The sequence below is a fragment of the Canis aureus genome, chromosome 17 (genome assembly GCF_053574225.1).
Source record: "Canis aureus isolate CA01 chromosome 17, VMU_Caureus_v.1.0, whole genome shotgun sequence".
Classification (NCBI taxonomy): domain Eukaryota; kingdom Metazoa; phylum Chordata; class Mammalia; order Carnivora; family Canidae; genus Canis; species Canis aureus.
The window spans coordinates 5,632,855-5,656,410 of record NC_135627.1 but is presented as its reverse complement, the minus strand read 5'-3'; the positions used below and the strand labels follow the sequence as shown (position 1 = coordinate 5,656,410).

Genomic DNA, 23,556 nt, shown 5'->3' with positions numbered 1-23,556 from the left:
GTTTGAATTCCGATTTTCACAAATCCTGTAGAAAGTGTTCATCTATCCCACTCGACATTGAGCTTAAAAATTTAAGTCGACGGTAAAGTCATGAGAATTTTTTTTTAGAAAATGCATTTAGCAAAATGTAGACAGCTCCTCATAGAGCGAAAGAAGTTTCAAGTGCTTGACCTTAAGAGAAGTTGTGAAACACAGGATGGCTTTTAAAGACAAGTAGCAAATTTCAAAACATGAATAAAGTCTCAGAACATTTCTGGAAGACATACTGGTACACTTGAGAGCCATTTGCATCCTTTTTTTTTTTTTTAAGATTTTATTTATTTGTTCATGAGAGACACACACACACAGAGAGAAAGTCACAGGCACAGGCAGAGGGAGAAACAGGCTCCATGCAGGGAGCCCAACGTGGGACTCGATCCCGGGTGCCCAGGATCACGCCGAGCCACCCGGGCTGCCCTATTTGCATCTTATTTTTGTGTTTGCATTTTCTCTATGAAAATATACTTGGCAAAGTGCCTGCAGAATGGTACGTAGGGAGAATAATTAAAACCATTGCCTGTCAGCCTTTCCTTCACTTAACTTAGATGCTCATTCAAAGTAGACCCAGTCTTTTTGCTGTGGGACTTTTGCAAAGGTCAGGGTTCTGCTCCACTATACTTTTTATTTAAATTGAGCCACATGTTTATTGCTATATCTTCCTTCCAACTTTTAAAAGCCCCAAGTATTCCCAACATCCTTTATTTTTTTTTAATATTTTTTTTCTTTATTTATTTATGATAGTCACACACAGAGAGAGAGAGAGAGGCAGAGACACAGGCAGAGGGAGAAGCAGGCTCCATGCACCGGGAGCCCGACATGGGATTCGATCCCGGGTCTCCAGGATCGCGCCCTGGGCCAAAGGCAGGCGCCAAACCACTGCACCACCCAGGGATTCCCCCCAACGTCCTTTAAAGGGTCAGTTTCTTGGGGCATGTGGGTGGATCAGTGGATGAAGCCTCTGCCTTCCGCTCAGGTCCCGATCCCTGCCGGGGTGGGGGGTGGGGGGTTCCTGGGATCCAGCCCTGCATGGAGCTCCCTGCTCAGCGGGGAGTCTGCTTCTCCCCCTCCCTCTGCCTTTTCCCCCTGCTTGTACTCTCTCTGTCAAATTGATAGATAAAATTGCAAACCAAAAAAAAAAAAAAAAAGAAAGAAAGGAAAAAAGAACAAGGCTTAATCTTTTGGTTCCTCCACTGGCATAAAAACTTTACATTTGTAAGACAATCATAGGGCTTTAGCAAAAATCACATGTGCCAGTTTGTTATTCCGTCTTTTAAATGCCATTTTCAAGGAGTGCTATAAAAGTGGCAAGAGAAATAGGGTAGCCGGGAGATTTTCAAAAGAAACAAAAAATTAAGAGGTGTGCAAGCACCACCCTAACCACAGAGGCCCAGGCTAGAATGCTTCCCCCACAAAGACAGTTCTTATGTAGGAAGAATCTGTAGGATTACCTCAGTTCTCTGCTTTCTTCAAATAGGACCTTCTTTTTGTCCTGCTTGATGTTAGTTGTGGTCTTTTCCTAAATCCCTCTTTTTCATTTTCTTGTGAAAACAACTGTGTGTAACTTCACATCTGTCCTCTAGATATGTCCATCATCGCTCCCCAGATTGCAGTGGGCCAGTCTTATAGCACAAGGTGGGAATTGCGCTCACAGCCTTCTTCAGTGTAAACATTTTTGCTAGTTTGCTAGAAAAGGGCCTGCCGTGTTTGCATCAGTCTTCCCTGATCCTATGTTCTGATAAAAAATGGGGGCTTGGGGCAGCTGGGTGGCTCAGTGATTGAGCGTCTGTCTTCAGCTCAGGTCATGATCCTGGGGTCCTGGCATCGAGTCCCACATGGGACTCCCCAAAGGGATCTTGCTTCTCCCTCTGCCTATGTCTCTGCCTCTCTCTGTGTCTCTCACGAATAAATACATAAAATCTTTGAAAAAAAAGGGAGCTTTCTCTCTGTCCATTTGTTTTTATCAGAAGGTTCTTATGGGCTGATATCCTCTTGGTTAGTTTTATATAGCAGCTAACTACTTAGGCACTTCCAGGATAGCAATTATTTTGTTTTAATTTTACTGGTGAACAAGACTTGCTGTGCTTAATCCAAGCTTAACATTTTTCTTGGGTTGCTCTAAGTGAATTTTAAGACACGCATTTATTAGCTCCTTGCAGTAAGCTGGAAAACAACCTTTGCGTAAAATCACCTTTTCTCCACTTACACATAATTGTTTGCCCTTCGGATTTTCACAGAAATACAACAGTTTTCAAGTCCGGTGCTGGTGCTTTTTGATCTAATTTGTACTTGATTTGAAAACAGCGAATGACAAAGGAGGATTTGACAAACCAGCATCATTACTGCCTCCCATCAGAAATCTCATTTAGGAAAGATTTCAAATGTTTAAAAGACATTCATTCTGTCATAATGGAAAAGATCTGATACCAAAGTAGACATTTAAACAAAAGAGGTTAGAAAGTTTTAAAAGTGAGAAAGTCTGAGAAATAGGCCTAAAAAGTATCATTCTGGAAAGAGTATTTCGCGAGAGACCGCCAATGAGCTTCTATTGACGTTTCTTTGATATTCGGTTTCATTCCAAGAAAAGGAACTCTCACACTAGCTTGTCATGGGCTGGCTACCATTTTGCTTCTCATTACCATTTTGTCACCCACAATTTGTTCTTCACTGTCACCTCTTTTTTTTTGTCACCACAGCTGAGTTTATTTTCCTTATTGACTTCTTAGGTTATTCTTTTTCCAAAGTATTATTTTTCATTCATCTGGGATGGATTTCATTTTCTTAGATTGACTTGGTAAGACATCTTACACTGGAGACCAACAGGAGGAGCTTTGAACTATCTGAGGTGAGCTACATTGTTCTATTCTCATGTACAACTTTTCTCCATGTTCCATAACTATTATTTTTGTCTTATTGCCCTTGAGGTCCATTTTTTTCTCTTAGTTGATCTGTGGGTGAACAACTCTACTACTCTTCTAGTACAAGCTTTGCCTACAGCTCTTATGTCATTTCTTGAATGTCACCTAGCAATAACATGGTGTAAGATGGTGTGACGCGAGAGTCACACTAATGAACGTTGAGTAGCTGGGAAGGAAAATAGGTCATCAAGTTAGCTCAACTTTCCTGAAACCTAAGAATCATAAATCCTCCAGAGAGAAACTCAAGAGTAGAAAAATTTCAGGCATCCCACACTTTATGGCAAAGAAGTTGAAAACTGAAGAGATGTTTGTCTGGGGGCAGTTTTACTGAAGTTACTCAAGCACCAGAGCTGGACCTTGATTGGCAGACTTTGGAAATCTCCTTTTACCTGACTTAAGTCACCATGTACTTAGACATAAAGACTGATGATTACTCATTGGTATTCCAAAGTGTTGGCCAGAAGGGCAATTTTAACTTCTGAAATCCCAGGGACCATTTTTCTTATGTCCTTTAATATATGTAACTAATGATCAAGTATACCGACATTTGGAAGCAAAAGTGACATTTGAGGGGAAAAAAGGCAGATGACCTAAAAGAAAGAGGTAAATGTAGATAATACATAAATGTCTCATTTCTCTGTAGACTTGTAAGTGGTTGTAGTACACTTGTACTGGAAAGGTGGATGGCTGTACACTCCTGCAAAAACTCAGCTCCCAGGGAGCATGCCTTGTAGACCAGCTTCTTTGTTTTAAAAAGTTGTACTAAGGTTGGACCAATGAAGGCATTGCTTCTTCTTCATTACTTTCAATCTGAATATAATTTGGCTTCAGTTCATCTTTCTAATCTTTACTAAACAAATGGGCAATAACTATTTTATTCTGTAGTTGTAAGCTTTCACAACAAAGATAGAGGTATGTACAATGTAAGATAATGCCACAAAAAGACTATTTGAGTAAGTTATCAATGTGACTAGGTATATTGTGACCTGTTCCTTCACAAGATAGGGGTTGCAGTTAAAAAAAAATTAAAGTCCTGCAACAAATCTGGTGATAATTAAAAATAAGTAATTTTTAATCATTTCTTTTTACTCATATTTAACGATTTTTTGAAAAATTTGAGGCATATTAAATGTTAAAGCATATCTAAAACAGAGCAATTAAAATACAAAGAGAACAAAGTTAAAGTAACAAAGAAAAATGAATTATACCTTAATACTGTTCAACAGCAAACTTACATTTAATTTCTAGAAAGTACATATATATATATTTTTAAAGATTTTATTTATTTACTCATGAGAGACACAGAGAGAGAAAGGCAGAGACATAGGCAGAGGGAGAAGCAGGCTCCATGTAGGCCTGATGTGGGACTCGATCCCGGATCCCAAGATCACGCTCTGAGCCAAAGACAGATGCTCAACTGCTGAGCCACCCAGGCGTCCCTAGAAAGTATATTTTAAATACAGGAATAGACTGTGTTAGATTACATTATAGTTTGTCTTTGTCAGATGAAAGGCCAAAAAAGAAAAAAGAAAAGAAAAGAAGGAGGGAAACGACCAAAAACAAAAACAAACAAACAAAAAAAACCACACAACCAAGTAGTGAAACAAATTTTTTAAAACATTTTAATTTACCTAATTTTACAAAGAATGCTTCGTATATGAATCCTAACAAAAACAGATAGTTTATATTCTGCAGCATCATTTCTATCGTTTTGCAGGCTAATCTCTCGCCTAGGTCAAACCCCATCAATGATCCACTCTTTAAGTATCATGTTTCTCTCCTTCAAAGTACTTAGCAGTGTTATAATTTGTTCACGATCATTTTCTGTATCTTGCATACACTAAATGTAAATTTGATGAGAGTAGAGGCTAAATACACTTTTGTTCAACATTGTGTTTTGGACACAAGGCTGGCATAAGGCAGTACTCAGTAAAGATTTGTTGAATGAGTGAATTTTTCTGATAGAAGCCTTTCTATACCATCTTCAAATCTCAGGACATTATACTAAATTTCAACTTGTGTAAAGAACTTTCTCTAAGAGAGAGAAGATAATATAATCTAGTTTCGGTTTTGATGGTATCATTATTCAGGAATATGGCTTAGAAAATCAGGAGGAACTGGTAAATCACATGCCCCTTAGATTGTCTCTTCAATTATTGGGTATCTCTGGCAAGTTCTGGCAGATATGGCCTATAGGAATTTAGGAATTTATAGTTACATTTTCTGAAAACAAAATGCTTGAACTGTAACTCATTAAAGAAAAATCAATGCCGACATTAAAATGGAACAGTGCACGTTTTTTTCTGTAAGAATTCCAAGATCGGGACTGCCTGCTTGCCTAGATGGAGAGCTATGTCCCTTCCTTGGAAGATAGTGCGGTGTACAGATTGGGGATAGGGCCTCAGAGCCAGTAGATGGTAAATTCGAGCTTCATCCTGCCTCTTAATCTGTGAGACGTTGGGCAGAATTTCCTGCTTAAGACACAGGTTCATTAATTATAGGTGAAACAGTGACACCCAAAACTTCTCAGAATCATAGAGATATGTGACAATGCATGAAAAGTGTCCAGCACATAGTAAGATAATAAATAGAGTTTTGTTGTTTTGTTGTTTTCTAAAGTCAATGTCTTTTTGGAGGTCATCTAGGTAATCAAGCTGACTGATGTCATTCAGCTTCACCAAAGGTACAACTAATGCATCTGGAACAAGATGACTTCTGGGGCCAATAATATATGAATGACAGTTTCCAGAAGTTTCCACAAGACTGTCACATACTAGAGCTCAATCAATAGTTGCTAAATTAAGAATGAATGAATAGATCAATAAATTTGGATCTGAAATCTCCTGATTTTCTTTTACCCTGGCTGGCCTAAAACTCTGAAGCTGACAAATGGAATTCAGTTTACCTTTTACAGCATTTGTCTCCATCTATGGGCTTAAATTTTGAAGTCTGGGTTTTTGAGTAGCCTTGAAGATTAGTGAATTTACAAGTATTTTAAAAGCCAAATGTGTCTTGTCTTTTTGCTATTGTATAGTACTTCTTAAAACAGTCTCTCTATGTGACCAGGCTGCAGTAACATACCATAAGGTTTATTTGCCCCAAAATTAAGTATTTAATGGAAAGAAAAATATTATTTATTTTCACAGCATATTTTCTGGTAAATCTTTCTATTCCTGGAAGCTAGCAGGCATTCAGTGAATTTGGGGAATAAATGAATGAGTGCCTTCTATTTAACTTCATTTAGAGTCAACCTTAATTTTATTAGAGTCTAGGTGTCCCTAACTGTATAATTGCTTCAGTTACTAAAACTGGAATATCCAAAATTTCCTTTATGAAAAATCTATGTTTCATTGAGAGGTAAACAATTCTCTTTTTGTTTGGGAAACAGATTTAGATTTTAATAACCAGCACTCTCCCATCTGCTCCGACTATGCATTGTACATACAATTTATCATCATGACAGGATGATGCCAGGTTAGAATCACTGAGTAGGAACAGTGTCTGGGGTCTACTCTCTTCTGAAAAAAATCACTGGGCCCTTTGTCACTCAGTGCAGATCATTTAGGGAGTTTGGAGAACCACATCATGATACAAAGAAGGGCAGGTACTCCAGATACATCTCAGAAGCACTATGCCTATTTTAGAAAAAGATACAGCTAAATGTTAAATAATGCAATTATTCCAGTATATCAATTCTTAAATCTTTAAGAATGTTCCTCGTAATGTATAAATAGCTCAAACAAATGAAAAATAATCCAAGCTGAAGATATTAAAGTCTTTGTACAAAAAGATATCTAGGGGGAAACAAAAGAGCGTCTGCACCATGATTTCCAAATCTTTGAAAAGAGACACAGATTGTTGGAAATAGTTTTGAGTTTTAGATACTGACTCTATAGTCCATGAAAAAATAGGAGAGCGTGAGTAGGACTTTCTTAAAGTCGATGACTTTGGGGATCCCTGGGTGGCGTAGCGGTTTAGCGCCTGCCTTTGGCCCGGGGCGTGATCCTGGAGACCCGGGATCGAATCCCACGTCGGGCTCCCGGTGCTTGGAGCCTGCTTCTCCCTCTGCCTGTTTCTCTGCCTCTCTCTCTCTCTCTCTCTCTCTGTGACTATCATAAATAAATAAAAATTAAAAAAAAAAAAGTCGATGACTTTGTACCTTTAAGAAAAATAGACTGGAATCATCCCAGGAACATTAGGTGTTTTGAAAATCTCCTCAGGACTTGGGAGTATAGGAAACCATCCTGCTGTGCTCACACCTGCAATTGTTACCATTTGCTTACTAATGCTGATAAATTACGAGCTGCATTGTTGCTATATATATATATATATATATATTTTAAAATCTACTTTGTTTAAATCTTGTAAAAGACTGTGAGCACCAGCACAGAGACAAAGAAAATTTGAACAGCTCCTTCATAGATGACTACAGGGGCTCTGGGGTTTATGCAACAATTCCCCTGTCAGTCTCCTAAGCGTGAAATCTGCTCTTATAAGTATGATCACCTCTAGGCATAATTTTGATTTTTAAGTCCAGTTTCTGCAACTTAAAGGCTCAGGATAAGATGGCAGAGTCTGGTCACTCAACCCTTGCACCGCTCCTGAAAGTACATCTGTGCACCTCAGCCTCCGGAGAGGATGGCAAGCCCAAATCCAGATGCTGACGGCTGCAAGGTGAGATGAGCGCGTCAGCAGTTACAGAGTAGTCGCCCTGGTTTGTGAACACGGCTCATGGGCCTGTCTTGCCAACCATGTCTTTCCTTACTCCCTTCCAAGTGAGAGCCAGAGCCCCAGATCAGAAGCTGGTGTAGTGCAGTGGTCAGCAGGTCACTCCTAGAGTTGTTCTGGGTTTCAACGGGAGCTCTGCCTCTCTGGGCCGAAATGACCTCATCCAGCAGTGGGTGCCTCGTGGGGTTTGGGCTTATTGATGGAGTGCATGTTTGAAAAGCTGCTGGAATGCGCCGAGTGTGCAGGGTGAGTGTTACCTTGGGCTCTGGGCCTTGTGTATTCTGGAGATTCACAGAGGGGGATCCTGAGACTCAAAGAAGGGGAGTGGTTTGTTGCCATCATGCTGGCCTAGTCTGGGTGGCGGCCCAGGGCTCTCAGCTACTGTCCTCAGTTAGCCCTCTACTCTCCCTATTTTTCTTTCTTTCTTAAATTTTAACCTTCCATGGCTCCTGGATAGCTCAGCGGTTGAGCAGACTCTGCCTTCAGCTTGGGTCTTGATCCCAAGGTCCTGGGATTGAGTCCCACATCGGGCTCCCCACGGGGAGCCTGCTTTCCCTCTGCCTATGCCTCTGCCTCTCTCTCTCTCTCTGTGTGTCTCTCATGAATAAATAAATAAAATCTTTTTTTAAAAAAAGTTTTAACCTTCCTTACTATTAGTGCAGAAAACAGAAACTAATTTTCAAGGAGAATTTCTTTTCTTAATTCCGGGACACATCCACACGAGCAAGATATTATTTATTTTAAAGATAAAGGTTAGCAGACAGGTCACAATATATATTTTATTTTCCAGCCACGGGTTTTTATTAGCATAAAGTCATCATCAAAATTTTTTATACTCAGGCCTAGAATGTGTGCGAGTCATTAACTGATACATGATGCCATAAGCACCAGACCTGAGCCTTCCTGGTGGAGATGTTGCAGGAGAAAGTTACTTACGCCCATAGACCTAAATGAGGACACCTCCTCATAAGCTGTTTTTTTTTTTTTTTAAGATTTATTTATTTATTCATGAGAGACACAGAGAGAGAGAGAGAGAGAGAAGCAGAGACCCAGGCAGAGGGAGAAGCAGGCTCCCTGCAGGGAGCCCGACGCGGGACTCGATCCCGGGACTCCAGGGTCACGCCCCGGGCCGAAGGCAGGCGCCCAACGGCTGCCCCCCCCCCCCACCCCGGGCGCCCGTCAGACGTTTCGGACGCGTTCCCTGTGGTTTTCTACAGGACAGAGCAATGCAGACGTCATCCGGGCAGCGGCAAGTTAGCAGGAAAAACGTTGGTCCGCATTGGCCGTGTCCAGGTCCGTCTGCGCCCCCCCCCCCCCCGGGACACAAAGGGCATCACAATGAATCTGCCCGCTTCTCGCTTCTCCTCACTCCTTCCCACCGTCCGTCCGTCCGTCCGGCGGCCGCGCTGTGGTTCCTCTTCCCACCCGCGGGCAACGCCCGCCCAAAGCGTCAGGGGCGCTCTCCGCCGAGCGAGCAATCCCCGCGGCGGGCGGGCGGGCGGAGTGTGCCTGGACGTCGGACGCAGAGTCCAGCCTGGGGGCGGGGGGGGCGGGGGTCAGACGTGCGAGACGCTGAGGTGGACGCTGCTCTCCCTTTACGCTCCATTGCTGCCCGGGCAGTATCTGCTTCTGGCGGGCGGGGCGCCGCCCAGGGCGATGCTGCGGAGGCGCGGGCCGGGGCGCCGGGGGGGGGGGGGGGGGGGGGGGGGGGGGGGGGCCCAGGCTGCGGCCTCGGAAGCCCAGGGCTGTGGGGCCGCGGGGCCTCGGAAGACCTCGCGACGTGCGGGACCCCGCGACGTGTGGGACCCGGCGACGTGAGGGACCCGGCGACGTGAGGGACCCCGTGACATGCGGGACCTCGTGACATGCGGGACCCCGTGACGTGAGGGACCCCGCGACGTGAGGGACCCCGCGACGTGAGGGACCCCGTGACGTGAGGGACCCCGCGACGTGAGGGACCCGTTGACATGAGGGACCCGGCGACGTGAAGGACCCGGCGACGTGAGGGACCCCGCGACGTGAGGGACCCCGCGACGTGAGGGACCCTGCGACGTGAGGGACCCGGCGACGTGAGGGACCCTGCGACGTGAGGGACCCTGCGACGTGAAGGACCCCGCGACGTGAAGGACCCGGCGACGTGAGGGACCCGGCGACGTGAGGGACCCCGCGACGTGAGGGACCCGGCGACGTGAAGGACTCGGCGACGTGAGGGACCCGGCGACGTGAGGGACCCGGCGACGTGAAGGACTCGGCGACGTGAAGGACCCGGCGACGTGAGGGACCCTGCGACGTGAGGGACCCGGCGACGTGAGGGACCCCGCGACGTGAGGGACCCCGCGACGTGAGGGACCCGGCGACGTGAGGGACCCGGCGACGTGAAGGACTCGGCGACGTGAAGGACCCGGCGACGTGAGGGACCCTGCGACGTGAGGGACCCGGCGACGTGAGGGACCCCGCGACGTGAGGGACCCCGCGACGTGAGGGACCCGGCGACGTGAGGGACCCGGCGACGTGAAGGACTCGGCGACGTGAAGGACTCGGCGACGTGAGGGACCCTGCGACGTGAGGGACCCTGCGACGTGAAGGACCCCGCGACGTGAAGGACTCGGCGACATGAGGGACCCGTGACGTGTGGGACTCGGTGACGTGCGGGACCCGGCGATGTGAGGGACCCCGTGACGTGAGGGACCCGGCGACGTGAGGGACCCGGCGACATGAGGGACCCCGTGACATGTGGGACCTTGTGACGTGCGGGACCCCGTGACGTGAGGGACCCGGCGACGTGCGGGCCCCTGCGAGGTGCTGGCGGTTGTGGCGACGGGGCGAGCGTGTCAGGACCCTGCGCTGCCAGAAGAGCCAAGGGCTGGGCGTGAGTGAGCGGCCCTGCCGGCCCCGCGCTCCCAGGCGCAGAGGAAGCCCGCAACCTCCCTGCGTTTCCCTCGCCCGCCGGGAAGGAAAGCCAACACTCTCCCGCGTCACCCCTGAGCAGGCTTCGTTTCATCCCCGGCGCGGCCTGACATCCCAGCAGGGGCCGGAAGCCTCCGTGATGCGGCAGCCGGTGGAGCTCCCCAGAGCGGCTCTCCGCCCGGTTGTTTACCCGCCCGGAGCCACGCAGGGCAGGCGGTCTGCTCGGTGCCGCTGGGTCTGCTCTGACGCCTCTCGGGACGGGAAGTCCTTAAGATTAAAGACTGTATTTTTATGGGCTCGCTTGCCTACTCCAAGCTTTTAGCCGAATAGAATGCAACCAGAAGCCAAATTCTAGAAGGCACAGTAACAACCATTTATGTGCGTGTCAGGATGAAAAATAGGAGGAAGTCAAGGTGCAGTAACAGAGGGAAGAAGCACTAAGGAGAACCAGCGAATGGATCGGGATGTTGGGAATAAAAGTATTCCTGTCCTGACATAGAATTTTCTCGATCGGGGTTGGTGTTGCGTGCATGATTAAAACAAACTTGACCAGGAACGTTGGATGGATCTCTCACTAGGCCATGAACTAGTGAGAGATTTCATCTTACTCTCCACCTGTCCCGAGAGACCTTTAATTCCCACCTCCCCCCCCCCCCCCGCCCCAAACAATCTCTTGGCAAGTGCACACAAGTAAATATTTGGAGAAAATAAAACCTCACGTGAGTGCAGGAGTGAGAGGCCCTTTGTACTGGCTCCGCGGCCTTGAGGTTGTGGCTGATGCTGCAAGTGTTTCAATGAAACACATTTTGAAAATCCAGTTGCTCTGTACAAATTTGATGCGTGGCTTCTAGTTCTCCTGTTGATGTGCACACCCCTTGGGCTCATGTTTTCACACATACTGGTGAAGGTAAATTCAAAATAGCCAACAAGGTGCCGTGTATGACCGAATTATATTTGAAAAATGCTTTTTTTAGATTTTCAGAAGAAATAGTGTTAATACAACAGGAAACTCGTGTTTATTGCCCATGCCTGTTGGGGTTTTGTTTTGTTTTTGTTTTTAAAAGTTTTATTTATTTATTCATGAGAGATACACAGAGAGGCAGAGACACAGGCAGAGGGAGGAGCAGGCTCCCTGCGGGGAACCTGATGCAGGACTCAATCCCAGGACCCCGGGATCACAACCTGAGCCAAAGGCAGATGCTCAAACACTGAGCCACCCAGGCATCCCCATGCCTATTGTTTTTATACTGGTTTTAAAACTCATAACCTTGCATAGACGTTTTTAGAAATGACTGGAGTTTTTGGCATTTCGGGTGCATGTGGGTGCATGTGTATGCAGAGATGTTCGCTTCAACAAAAGGTGACACTGTATCAACATGGTACATGAAGAACAGTTCTGAAACAAGTGATTTCTTCCTAATTCTTTGTTGAACTTTGATGAACCCAATATCCACTTAATCCCTTCTCTTCAGACCGAGTCACAAAAAAATAGTAAAATAGTCCTTCATGTGGTAAATAATTTACGTGACCAATTTCTTGATTATAAATAAAGCAACTGCTTATTAATACCTGAGAGTAATCATGGAATTTAATGTTCATCTGAAAACTACGAGGCGAAAAGTTTGGCGTGATTTAAAAAAAATGATTTCTAAGAGGAATAGCAACAACAGCTTTGCATGCTGGGAGGACCAAAACACCTAGAAATTAAGAAAAAAAATTAGTTGGCATGTATTCAACATAGAACATTTTTTCAAAAAGGCAGGAGAAAAATGCAAAGAAGGAAAGCACAGTTGGCCACTCTCATCTGTTGCTAAGCACTGTTGACATTTCAGTTTGCCTGATTTCAGCCCCCCCCCTTTTTTTTAATTTATTTTTTATTGGTGTTCAATTTACTAACATACAGAATAACCCCAGTGCCCGTCACCCATTCACTCCCTTTTCTGTGTGTCTGTCTTTGGGTAGCTCTGTATTAACCTCCCAAGGCCGGTATTCTGCAAGAAGGGATCCTGTTGTGTCATTTGCTTTTACACACTATCACTGGAATCTTGTCCGATCTCGTTTTTTTCACAGCTGACATTATACTTTATTTAACTGACCCTCAGCTGTTGGCCATAGGGTTAGGTTTCTCCGCAGCAGGTACTGTGGATGGGGGATTGCCGTAATGCTGACCCTGGGCTCCTCCCGCCGTGGCTGTGGCCGTGGGCAGGGAGGCAGGCATTGAGGGCAATGCATCTGTGGGCCTCTCCTCAGAGGGAACTGCCTCACGCTCCCCACCCAGTATTTCTGCCTGGAGCTCTTCTTTATAGACCCCTCTCCTCTGCTCTCCTATTAGAGGGCATCACATTGCTCAGGGCATTTGGGACCGCACATTATTGTAAAAAAAAAAAAAACCGCACAAAACTGAACAGTTGTCTTGGAGGTTCCCTTTGGATCATGTGTATTTTTTCAGACACAGGAGATTACTTGTATCCATTTTAGGTGCATGGCTTCAATTCTGGAATACGAAAATAGATCGTCCTTGTGCAGATTTCCTCGGACACCCTGAAGGCAGCTTCCTTCCAGCTCGTAAAAGCCAATTCTGCACTTATCTGACAGGGCTAAGAATGCTTGCTTTCCTGTTATTTTCCTCCTTTTTGTCTTTATATAGATAATATTTTGTAAACAAAAGGTGGACATTTTATTGCCAGGGTCTGAGAAATCCAGTTGGTCAGAACAGGAGACATGGTCACGTGACGGTGTGATGGGACAGGACACTTGCTCCCTGGAGACACACTTTGCAGGTGGATGCTCTCTCTGGGTTCTGGAGGGGGGTGCTTTCTCTGAGCTCTCTCTGGCTCTGCAGCGGGGTGCACTCTCTGGATCCACCTTTGTCTTGATACGTTGAAAGGGAAGGTTCTTACAGTTCACACACATAACTAAGGAAATGTGAACAGCGTCCACGGCAAGCCACGGCAAGCTACAAACCCTGGAGATTTTTGGAGCCTCATGCGTAGACATTTGCCTGATTGTCCTCTGTGTCAACTGAAGAAGAAGAACCCGGAAGCGATGTTGAAGGAATCATTCTCCTAATGTATACTTTCTATTCTTCTTCACACCTCCTGGTATATACTTTCTATTCTTTACATCATGTTTTATTTTGTGTTTTGCTTTGAGAAGGACAGAAGGAGCGATCACTTGTTACTTTTAGTTACTTCCCCATGGTTCTTCTTCAAAGCCTTGCTAATGAGCAGACTGGTGACAGACGCAGGAAGAAAGCAAAGCTCCTGGCAGCCTAGGCTCTGAAGACCACTCCTGTGATAACTGTCACCACACCAATTGAGTTCTCACAGGTATAAATATGTACACGTGCTCAGTGCCAGAAAACTGCGTATCTACACCCAGGATCTGAGACTGTTGCCAGGGCCAAGAAAGAAAGAAAGAAAGAAAGAAAGAAAGAAAGAAAGAAAGAAAGAAAAAAAAAGAAGCAAGCCTGGTGATAAAAGGCATGCAGAATTCTGTTCACCTAAATGTAGTAAATTAAAATAAACTAGAGCGATCACAAACAAACAGACAAAAAAACTATGCAAACTGATTAAGCTTGTAACACCACCCTCCCAGCAGCTTTGATTGACCCTTAATAGCTAAGCTAGTCTATTTGCTTTTAAGGCCCATGTTGCCACCACAAGAGAATCACACAAGAGGCCCGGCGTGGCAGCTTTCACAGACAAGTGCAGGGAGCATGCGGAAGCCCGAGGAATCTATTGACCAAGCAGCTGTTTACACACCCCCACTTCTGAGCTGCTGGCCACCCCGGTAGGCTCTGCTCAAAGCCCCTCTCCTTCTCCCCTCCACGCTGCTTGCTGTCCACAGAATAGAAGCCAGGAGTGTACTCGTTTCTGGGACTTCCAGAAGCAGATGCTGCAGTTGCCTCCTGGAGCAGGAGCCAGATGGGTGTTGAACGCTGCTGGCTTTCAGGAGGGTGTCCATCCAGGGGTGACTGTCATTGCTGCTACGCCTTTTATATCTCCAGCCACCAGCTAGTCCTCTTTACTTCCAGCCACTGTCAGCACAGACGAGTGTTGTGCTTGGAATGCAGAGGCTGACAAATCCTGCTTGCATCCATACATTTATATCTGTACAAACAGACTTAAATAGGATAACCAAAAAAGTTTCATCAGATTTTATCTGCTCATGGTTAAAACTAACCAGGACATCCACACAGACTCAGAGAGAGACTAATGGTAAAGATTTGTTTTGTTTGGTAAAGATTTTATATGTGTACAATACGTAGATGTGTATGAATAGGGTATCCATGCATACCTACGTATGTACATAGCATATCCACGAAAGAGAAGACTTAAAACTTAGACTTGTTTTTGTAACAAATTGCTAACCTCTTTTTTAAAAAAAGATTTATTGTATTTATTTGAAAGAGAGAGAGCATGAGTACGGGGAAGAGGCAGAGGGAGAGAGAAAAGCAGACTCCCCACTGAGCAGGGAGCCCGACATCAGGACTCGATCCCAGGACCCCAGGATCATGACTTGAGCTGAAGGCAGATGCTTCACCAACTGAGCTACCCAGGCGCCCCTTGCTAACTTCTTTATATGGTAGTTACATTGCCCATAGGAAGAGTTAGAAATCATTTCCTTATTGCAAACAATGAAAAGTGTGCATGAAAAGTGTGCAACAGAATGTTAGAGCACTACACTGACATTATATAACACTAACATTATGTAGCACTAACATTATATAACATTCTGTTAGAGCAACAGGTGTCAATGCTGTGCCTATGGACTCACAGGACAGGTCTGTGGGGGACACGGTTGCCCTCAGACACGCTGACCCTGCCTGCCCCTCCTCCCTGTGTGCTCATCTTGGGGATCCCCCCTGAGTGTGGCTGCAGGACGGTGGCTGCCCTTGGGGGAGCCCGGGTGCGGAAGGCCACGAGCCACTCTTTGCAAGTTCCTTCCTCGCTCCAGCCTTTGAGGTTCACGTCCAGACTCACTACTCAGACCTGCTGTCTCATCTTCCAGATTTTTCGCTCCTCACCTGGCCAACTCTTTCCTGGGACTCAGTCAGGGGTCCTTTCCTCTCCCTGCCCCTTGGGCCACATTCCTCCTTTGATTTAGGTGAGGCAACTTCCTGATGTCCCCACCAAAGAGCTTTGAGGTTTTTTGACAGGTCTTACTGGTCTGCCATTCTGTGAGCCAGCGGATGGCAGCTGCTGCTCCCTCCGTTGCTAGTGTGCCCACAGCAACGGCTGGGCCTCCACACAGCTGTGCAGTCTGGAAGGGAGATACTGGTGGGGATGTCACAAAGACAGAACCTAGAGGAGGAAGCGTGCACCCTTCTGGAGGAAGCCAGCGCTGGTGGTGTGGTGGGTGCTGAAGTACACTCACTTCTCAGGTCCTTCCTTTTGAAACCAAGATGCTGCTCCTTCCACCCCCCCAACCCTGCCTCTGCTTCCCAAACTCTCCCTTTCCAAGGGTGGCCCTCACCTGTCATGGTGACAAACATTTATGACAGAAAAATGAACAATTGAAGTGCATCCCTCATGGTGTTGGAGGACAGAAGTCCGGGATCCCCTGAAGGCACTGGAGTAGATGCCTTCTTTGTGTCATCCAGCTTCTGGTGGCCCCAGGAGCTCCTTGGTTTGTGGCTACACTGCTCCAATCTCTCTTCATTCTCCCATGGCCTTCTTTTCTTCCCATATCTTCCTTTGTGTGTCTCTTGTAAGCACACTTCTTATTGGACTTAGGGCACACTCACATAATTCAGAATGATCTCATCTCCAGATCCATCACTTGATTGCATCTGAAAAGACTCTTTTTCCAAATAAGGTCATGGTTTTCAGGGTTTAGGACATGGACGTATCTCTAGGAGGTGCACACAAGCTTGTGTGCTAAGGCTAAGGTCACTGCATGGGGTCTTCCCCCCAACACAAAGGAATTGCGTTGACTGAGACTGTACCCTGATGGCAGGCAGGCCCGACCTAGTGACTGGTCCAGGGTGGGGGATAGAAAGGCCAGTTTCCTTGTGTCAGTTGGTGACAAGTCTGAAGGATCTGCTCAGCTCCGGAGCTCTCCATGGCAGAGGCTGGGGTCTCCACTGTAACTGCCCCCAGCACCCCATCCCTCCACTAACGCCTCCCTCCAGCACTTATACCAGCCCTGGTCCAGAGGGCATACTCCTAGGAAGCCACTGCCTCCATTTCAACTGTCTGCTTTCTGCTGAACCCAATCCATGACATGGAGAAATTTATCAAGGCTAAAAATTTGTTGAAAATCTCATTTATTCTGTTCAATCATCTTCTTGGATTCAGCAAATATATACTTCATGCACATTGGTGATATTGTTAAATAAAAATTAATATGAAAACAGTTTCTACCTCTTTAGAGATTTTATTTCATTCTTTTCCACGTGAGGGTTCCCAAAACTGTCACATGAGCACTATCTATAAAGCAGTGTGAATGGTAGTAATGGACTTAGTGTTGTTTCATACAGATTTTTTTTTTTTTTAATGTGGCTACTATTGGCTTATTTCTGGAGCAGTGTGGTGTGTAGGGTAGAAGGATACAGTCCACTGGCATATATCATTCTTTCATCCATAGGTTAAAAAAAAAAGTGCTTCAAACTAAATTTATTTTATTGATGAACAACCCAGGTTCTTGGGGGCCATGTGACTTGGGTTCCAATCCTGGCTCATATGTCAACTTGGTCATTTGTAGCTTTCCTGGGCTTTGACCTCTTCTCTGTAACATGAAGGTAATGAGAGTTGACACGGGGCTGCCTGAGATTGAAGGGGCCACACAGGTGACCCTTTAGCTGGGTGCTGGCATGCAGGCGGTGCTACTACAGAGCAGCTACTGTTACCCCTAGGTCCCCGCCCTCCTCCCCGGGTGCTTGTGATGCTGACCTGTTGAGGGTAGTCCTCACTGAGGTTCCCCAGGAGGAAATGAGTCGGCTCCAAATTCCAGTGTAGCTCTAGTGTAGGGTGGATTATAGAAGGTGGTGAACTTGCTATTCTATCCTTTAGTCTCGGGGGATCATTAGGGCTGGTCTTTGGCCTAAGAAAAGAGTTTCAATTGGTGTGCTGTTCAGTACACAAAGGTGAAGCTCCCTGTGGACTGCCCAGGTCCCTCAGGTTTTAAAACCAAAGCTGCCTGATTGGAAAGAAGTTGGCTTGGCCCCCAGGTCCCCTCTCCTGTGGCGGGTTGTATGGCTGCTAGGAAAGCAGATGGCCAAGCCCACAGGGCTGAGGTGACAACTTTTGTGTGGGATGCCAGGAAGCAAAAGGGCTGCTGGTTAACCTGCCTCCCTGGGCAGAGGGTGTATCTCCAACATCAAGCTTCTGGGTACTATGTTTGATCCACAATGGGTCAGTCTTCTAAATCTTATCTCTTTTCTGCTCAAGTTTGGCTGTCTATCTTAATTTAAACAAATAATTACCAAATCTCCTCTTTGCTATGTGTAATTGTGGGATAGTTTAAGCTTCTGATATAAAACTAATTCAATAGAATGAGAACTATGAACACATGTAACTGTATGCCTTGGATAATTTTCTCTGATACTTTGCTGACTTTTTGAGCTCTCTTTTTGAAAAATAATGATAAAGTAAAGGGTACAAGTTTTAAGCATTCAGCATGATGGACTTTTATAAATATCCACATTCATGTCACCAACACACAGATGAAGATACACCAGGATGATCATATTCAGCTTAGGAGCCTCCATCTGGCCCTCCCACTCAACACCTCTCCATCAGGGCATTCATGATTCTGACCCTTCCCATCTTTCATGCTGATCCTTGAGGGCTAATTACATGTTATCACTGAACTCTTTAATATTCACTATCTATTACAATTAATTATAATTTATTTTTTAAGGTTTATTTATTTATTTTAGGGAGAGATTGTGAGCTTGCACAGGTGGGAGAGGGGCAGAAGGAGAGGGGGAAGAGAGAGATTTTCAAGCAGAGTCCACACTGAGCATGGAGCCTGATACAGGGCTCTGTCTCAGACCCTAAGATCATGACCTGAGCCGAATCAAGGTCGATGATTAACCCACTGAGGTACCCAGGTGCTAATACAATTAATTATAATAATTTTAAAACAACCTCTATGAAATGGTCAAGAGAAAGAGCACATAAGGCCCATCTTCAACTGCAGATTTGCTACTTGCTCTGTGGACTTGGGCAAGTAACTGATATTAAATAAAAAAGCTAATAGAAAGTGAAAGCTAAACAGCAAATTCATTGAAGGTAGTCAGAAGGATTATTTTCTGGTATGATCTTCCTTGTATATATGGGGTCTTGAATGCCAAGATGAGTCAGAAGGTATTTAGGGCCTATAATAAGATTATGATTGTGGTACCTAATACCAGCACTGTGCCAGATGTTAACCCTCATGTGTTACCTTCCTGACTCAACACAACACTCTTCCAGAGGGCACTTCCTCACTATCTTACAGGGGAAGAAGTAGAAACACAGAATCACTAAATAATTTGTCCACGATTGCAGAGCTAGTACCTGAGGCATCCTGGATTTTAACCCATAGCTTGTACTCCTGAGCACGGCACTACTTTCTTTTCTTTTCTATGTCATTTCAAAATAGATAAACATATCAGATGATTGAAGAAAAATAAAGATACTCAATGAAAGTTGAAATACATATTCTTTAGCCTAAATTGATTTTTCATTTCTTCTTATCCATTGACATCTGGATTCAAAGAAGCTATTTATTAGCAGATTCATAAGCATACCTTTTAGCCTTCCTGATAAATGTCAAGCAGCTAAGAATCCTAGAAATAGAAGATGTAAGTTAACATCTCAGGATTAAGGCTACAGTTACCATCAAGCAGGCCCACAGAACTTATGGAATCTCGGTGGGCTGTATCCCCAAGAGACCATCCCAGAAGTCTGAGAGGCAGCTGATACAAAGATGATCTGACAGGAGTATAGATGGAGGCTCATGAAAGATGGTGTTTCTTGGCCAGTGCCTTGGGTAATGCCAAGATGTAGTGCTAAGTCAACTCCATCACTTTTCCATATGGCAGGGTCTAACCATTGTCACCCATGTCCTTTTGTTTTGTTTTGTCACCCATGTCCTTTTGACTTATGACTTTGTCTTTGTTTCCCATGGAACTGGATCTCTCTCTGGACCTGGATATTCTTACCATCTAAACACAAACACCATGGCTTCTAAGTAGCCATTCATGTATCTTCTCAATTTTCAGGACCAGATATGAAAGTTTCACAAGTGTAGACCCTGCCCCTCAAATGATTCTCCTCAAATGAAACTTCTCTCAACACAAATGATTCAAGTGTGTTGGGGATGAGGATGAGGGCCCCTCATCCTTCTCCAAGAATGTCGAAGCAAATCAGAAATAGTAGGAAGCCAAATCTCCACTGAGTTATCCATTTATACGCAATGCCCATTTCAACTGAAGCTTCTGAAATCATGCTGGCCACTTACTGAGGATCAATTACCCAACTTGCTGTGTGTTAATTACTCCTGTGGCTCTGATTTATGCTGCAAAGGTTCAGATTTAGAGGAGAGCACGCCAGAGTCAGAGCAATAAACACAGCTCCAGCTGCTTCTTTTATTTTTATTTTTCTAATCAATGGAATACTTATGCTGCTCCAGACTGAATGCATCCTCCACCCCCAAATTCATATGCTAACGTTCTCAACCTCCAACGGTGATAGATGGTGTTAGTACATGGGAACTTTGAGACATGCTTAAGTCATGAGGGTGGAGCCTTCTAAAGAATATCAGTACCTTTTAAAGACCCCACAGCGCTACCCAGACCCTTTCCTCCCACCATATGAGGTCACAGTGAGAGGTCCATATGAGACCCAGGAGTGAGCCATCACCCTCCATGCTGACCCTGATCCTGGACTTCCAGCCTTCAGAATCCTGGGAAGTAAATTTCTGTTGTTTATGAGCTACTCAGTCTGTGGTATTTCGTTGTAGTGGTCCTGACCAGGACGTGAATCATACTTAGGAAGTGATAAAGCACGGTATGTGCGTTACAGGCATATAATACCAGAATTCAGGGAGGGTCAAGATCAAGGACAATGTAGAATTTGAGTTTGTCTTTGGAGAATGAGCAGGATCTCTGTGAAGAATAAAAGAAGCAGTCATCTATTTTGGTGTGAAGACACATGAACACAGGTGGGGGCCTGGTTTTTGTTCAGAAGAACTAGGCTAACTCAAAAAACTAGGCTTTACTATGGGGATTTACTTTGGATGAAGTTGGATTTGTAGTTTGAGGGTAAATTATAAAAGGACTGAGATTTTTAATGTCAGATAAACACAGAAATGTTGAGGTTCAGGATGAAGGACTGGCTTTATGAAGCAGACCTTGCAGTATAGTTTGTGTGGATCAGCCACATGGCAAAGGCTTTAGGCAGAGGTCTCTTTGAAAACTGAAATACCAAGGAATAATAAATGTTAAGGAAGCAATCAAATAGAAGGATGAGTGAGACGGAGCCCAAGATGCTAAGAATTGGGAATGTTAGTGACAAAAGGAAGAAATAAGAACAGGAAGCTGGATGGCTTGAAAGGTGGTGAATTTATGCATTAATTTTGACATCCATGTTGGCACATGCTGTCTGCATGTCCTCAGGGATGAGAAAATTGGCAGCAAAGTTACAGATGCCATGGCATTTTGAAGAGGACAGTTAGCTGGGGGAAGGGGCATAGGCTCCAAACTTCTGCAAGAAAGCAAAGAAAGGCCTCCCTTAATTCAATGATTGCCTTGGTTTCCAATCATCGTGAACCACAAGGTGAGGACCACAGATTCCTTCTCTTAAATGATCACGAGGGGAAATGACACTGTCAGAGTTGTAATGAGGTGGTGAGCGCTTTCACAGCAAGCTCTGGAGGGAGAAGAGATGAGGGGAGCCTGGCAGTGCCTGGGTAAGTGTTGGCAAAGGAGACTGCTAGAGGGACAGGCTCGCAGGGAGGCAACCCACAAGTTGGGTTGTAGTGGTTCTAGGACACATTTTAAGAGGAGAGAATGACAGACGCAATGATTAAAGTAAAAAAACAGCTTCTTGATCTTCCAAACAAATTAATTCCTAAGAATTAGTGGCTAGGTAATGGGGATGTGAAGCTAAAGAATTAGTAGGGGTTTGTATGCTATACAAAGAATTTTAGATTTCTTTTTTAAAAGATTTTATTTATTTATTTATTCATGAGGGACACAGAGAGGCAGAGACACAGGCAGAGGGAGAAGCAGGCTCCCCATGGGGAAGCCCGATGCGGGACTCCATCCCAGGGCCCCGGGATCATGCCCTGAGCCAAAGGCAGATGCTCAACCACTGAGCCACCCAGGTGCTCCAGGATTTTAGATTCAATCTGTAGGTGATGAGGAAGCATGGAAAAATCTCAGCCCAGGGGGTGATTTAATCCTCCCTAGGTTCTAGAACGATCAGCGTGGTATTGGCATAGGTGATGCATTGGATGAGGCATCACAAGACTGTCAGGAATCTCATGTAGTTAACTCCCAGAAACCAATGAGATGATTTGAGCTAAAAAGTTGAGGAAGGACAGGAGGGGTGGAATTGTAAGTATACTCATGGCGTGGGATGGAGAGAATTGACGTCTGCTTGATGTGAGGGTTCAGAGAGAGCTCGCGGTCTAGCATCACTCAGCTCATGGGTCATCGGGCTCTGTGATGCGGTGAGACAAGGCACAGAGAAACCGCAAGTTGAAGGGACTAAAGTCAATGTGGGGACTTCATGAGTTCAGTGGGAGGCATGTTGACTTTGAGGTGGGCTATGGGCAATGTTCATGGTCCCCCCAGATCCATAGGCTGAAATCTAATGTGATTGTATGTGCAGTCAGGGCCTCTGGTCGGTGATCAGGTCATGAAAGTGGGGCCGTCATGAATGGGATTAGTGCCCTTGTAAAAGAGACCCCAGAGTGTGCCCCCCTCCCTTCTGCCGTGTGAACCGGAAAGGGGCTCTCACCAGACACCGAATCCCTCACTCCAGACCTGAGGGAAACAGATGCTTGTCCTTAAGCCACTCAGTCTACGGTAGCCTTTGGACACAAGGTGTCCAGCCGGAGGTGTCTGGAAGGCAAGTCTTTCTGTTGGTCTGGAGCTTAGAAGGCACGTCCGACTGGAGATGACATCTGCAAAGTCATCAGCACAGAGGTGATTGCGGCAGGACCTGCGGGAATCTCCTCGGGTGCCGCGGAGCCTGAGAGGCCAGGAGGGCTGAGTGGAGTCCTGGGGGGGGGGGGGGGGGGGGCGGTGGCAGTTCTGCTGCTGGCACAGGACCATCCTCCTTGATTATAGCCCCTAGCCCCGCGGCCCTAGAGGGACACACTCACGTTAGATGTACGTATTATTTCCTGTTTGCTTCTTTTGTTTGTTTCTAATAGAACCGCCAATTTATATAATTGGAACCAGAGTAACGTTGGGAGGAATGTATCCTCGTGAGTCCATGTCAGCCTTTTCACTGCATCCTCTTTGGGTACCGGCCAGTCTCACAGATTTGGTGAAAGCTGGTCTCATCCCTTCGGGGGCTGATGGTGTCACCAGGTGGGAGTTTTGCTGCGAAGCGAAGGGAGAGCCCTCTGGGAGCGAGAAAGGAGAGAGCTATTTGAGTGCTCATCATGCCAGATACTTTACATTCCTTGTCACTCAGCACCTACAGCGCCACGTAAAGTGGGTGTTGCTCTCCCAGCTTTCAGACGAGAACAACCAGCTCGCTGTGTCATTGGAGATCACACAGTTCATAAAGACGGGAGCTGGATCGTCTTCCAGAATTGCCCCTTGCCCTTTCAGACTACATTTCCTATCTTCTCCCTTTCTTCAAACCTTCACCCTATGAGTCTTACTCGAGTTCAAGTGTGTCCCATAAGCCTTTTCCAGGTCAGAGAGTTTGGGCACTTCCAGGATGGGATTTAGAGTGAGCACAGGCACTGGTGTCCACACCCCAGGTTATGACGTAGGATGGGACCTAGGGTCCTT

The 23,556-nt window shown here is 45.7% G+C and overlaps 1 long non-coding RNA gene across 1 annotated transcript in view; it reads left to right on the top strand.

Moving 5' to 3' along the window:
* Positions 1-8,857: 8,857 nt before the first annotated feature.
* The window catches only part of LOC144287422 (uncharacterized), a 54,201-nt gene continuing 39,502 nt past the window's right edge, over positions 8,858-23,556 (top strand). Inside the window, exon 1 of the long non-coding RNA XR_013355228.1 lies at positions 8,858-8,975. This is a non-coding gene — a long non-coding RNA (uncharacterized LOC144287422). The remainder of the gene's footprint in view (positions 8,976-23,556) is intronic.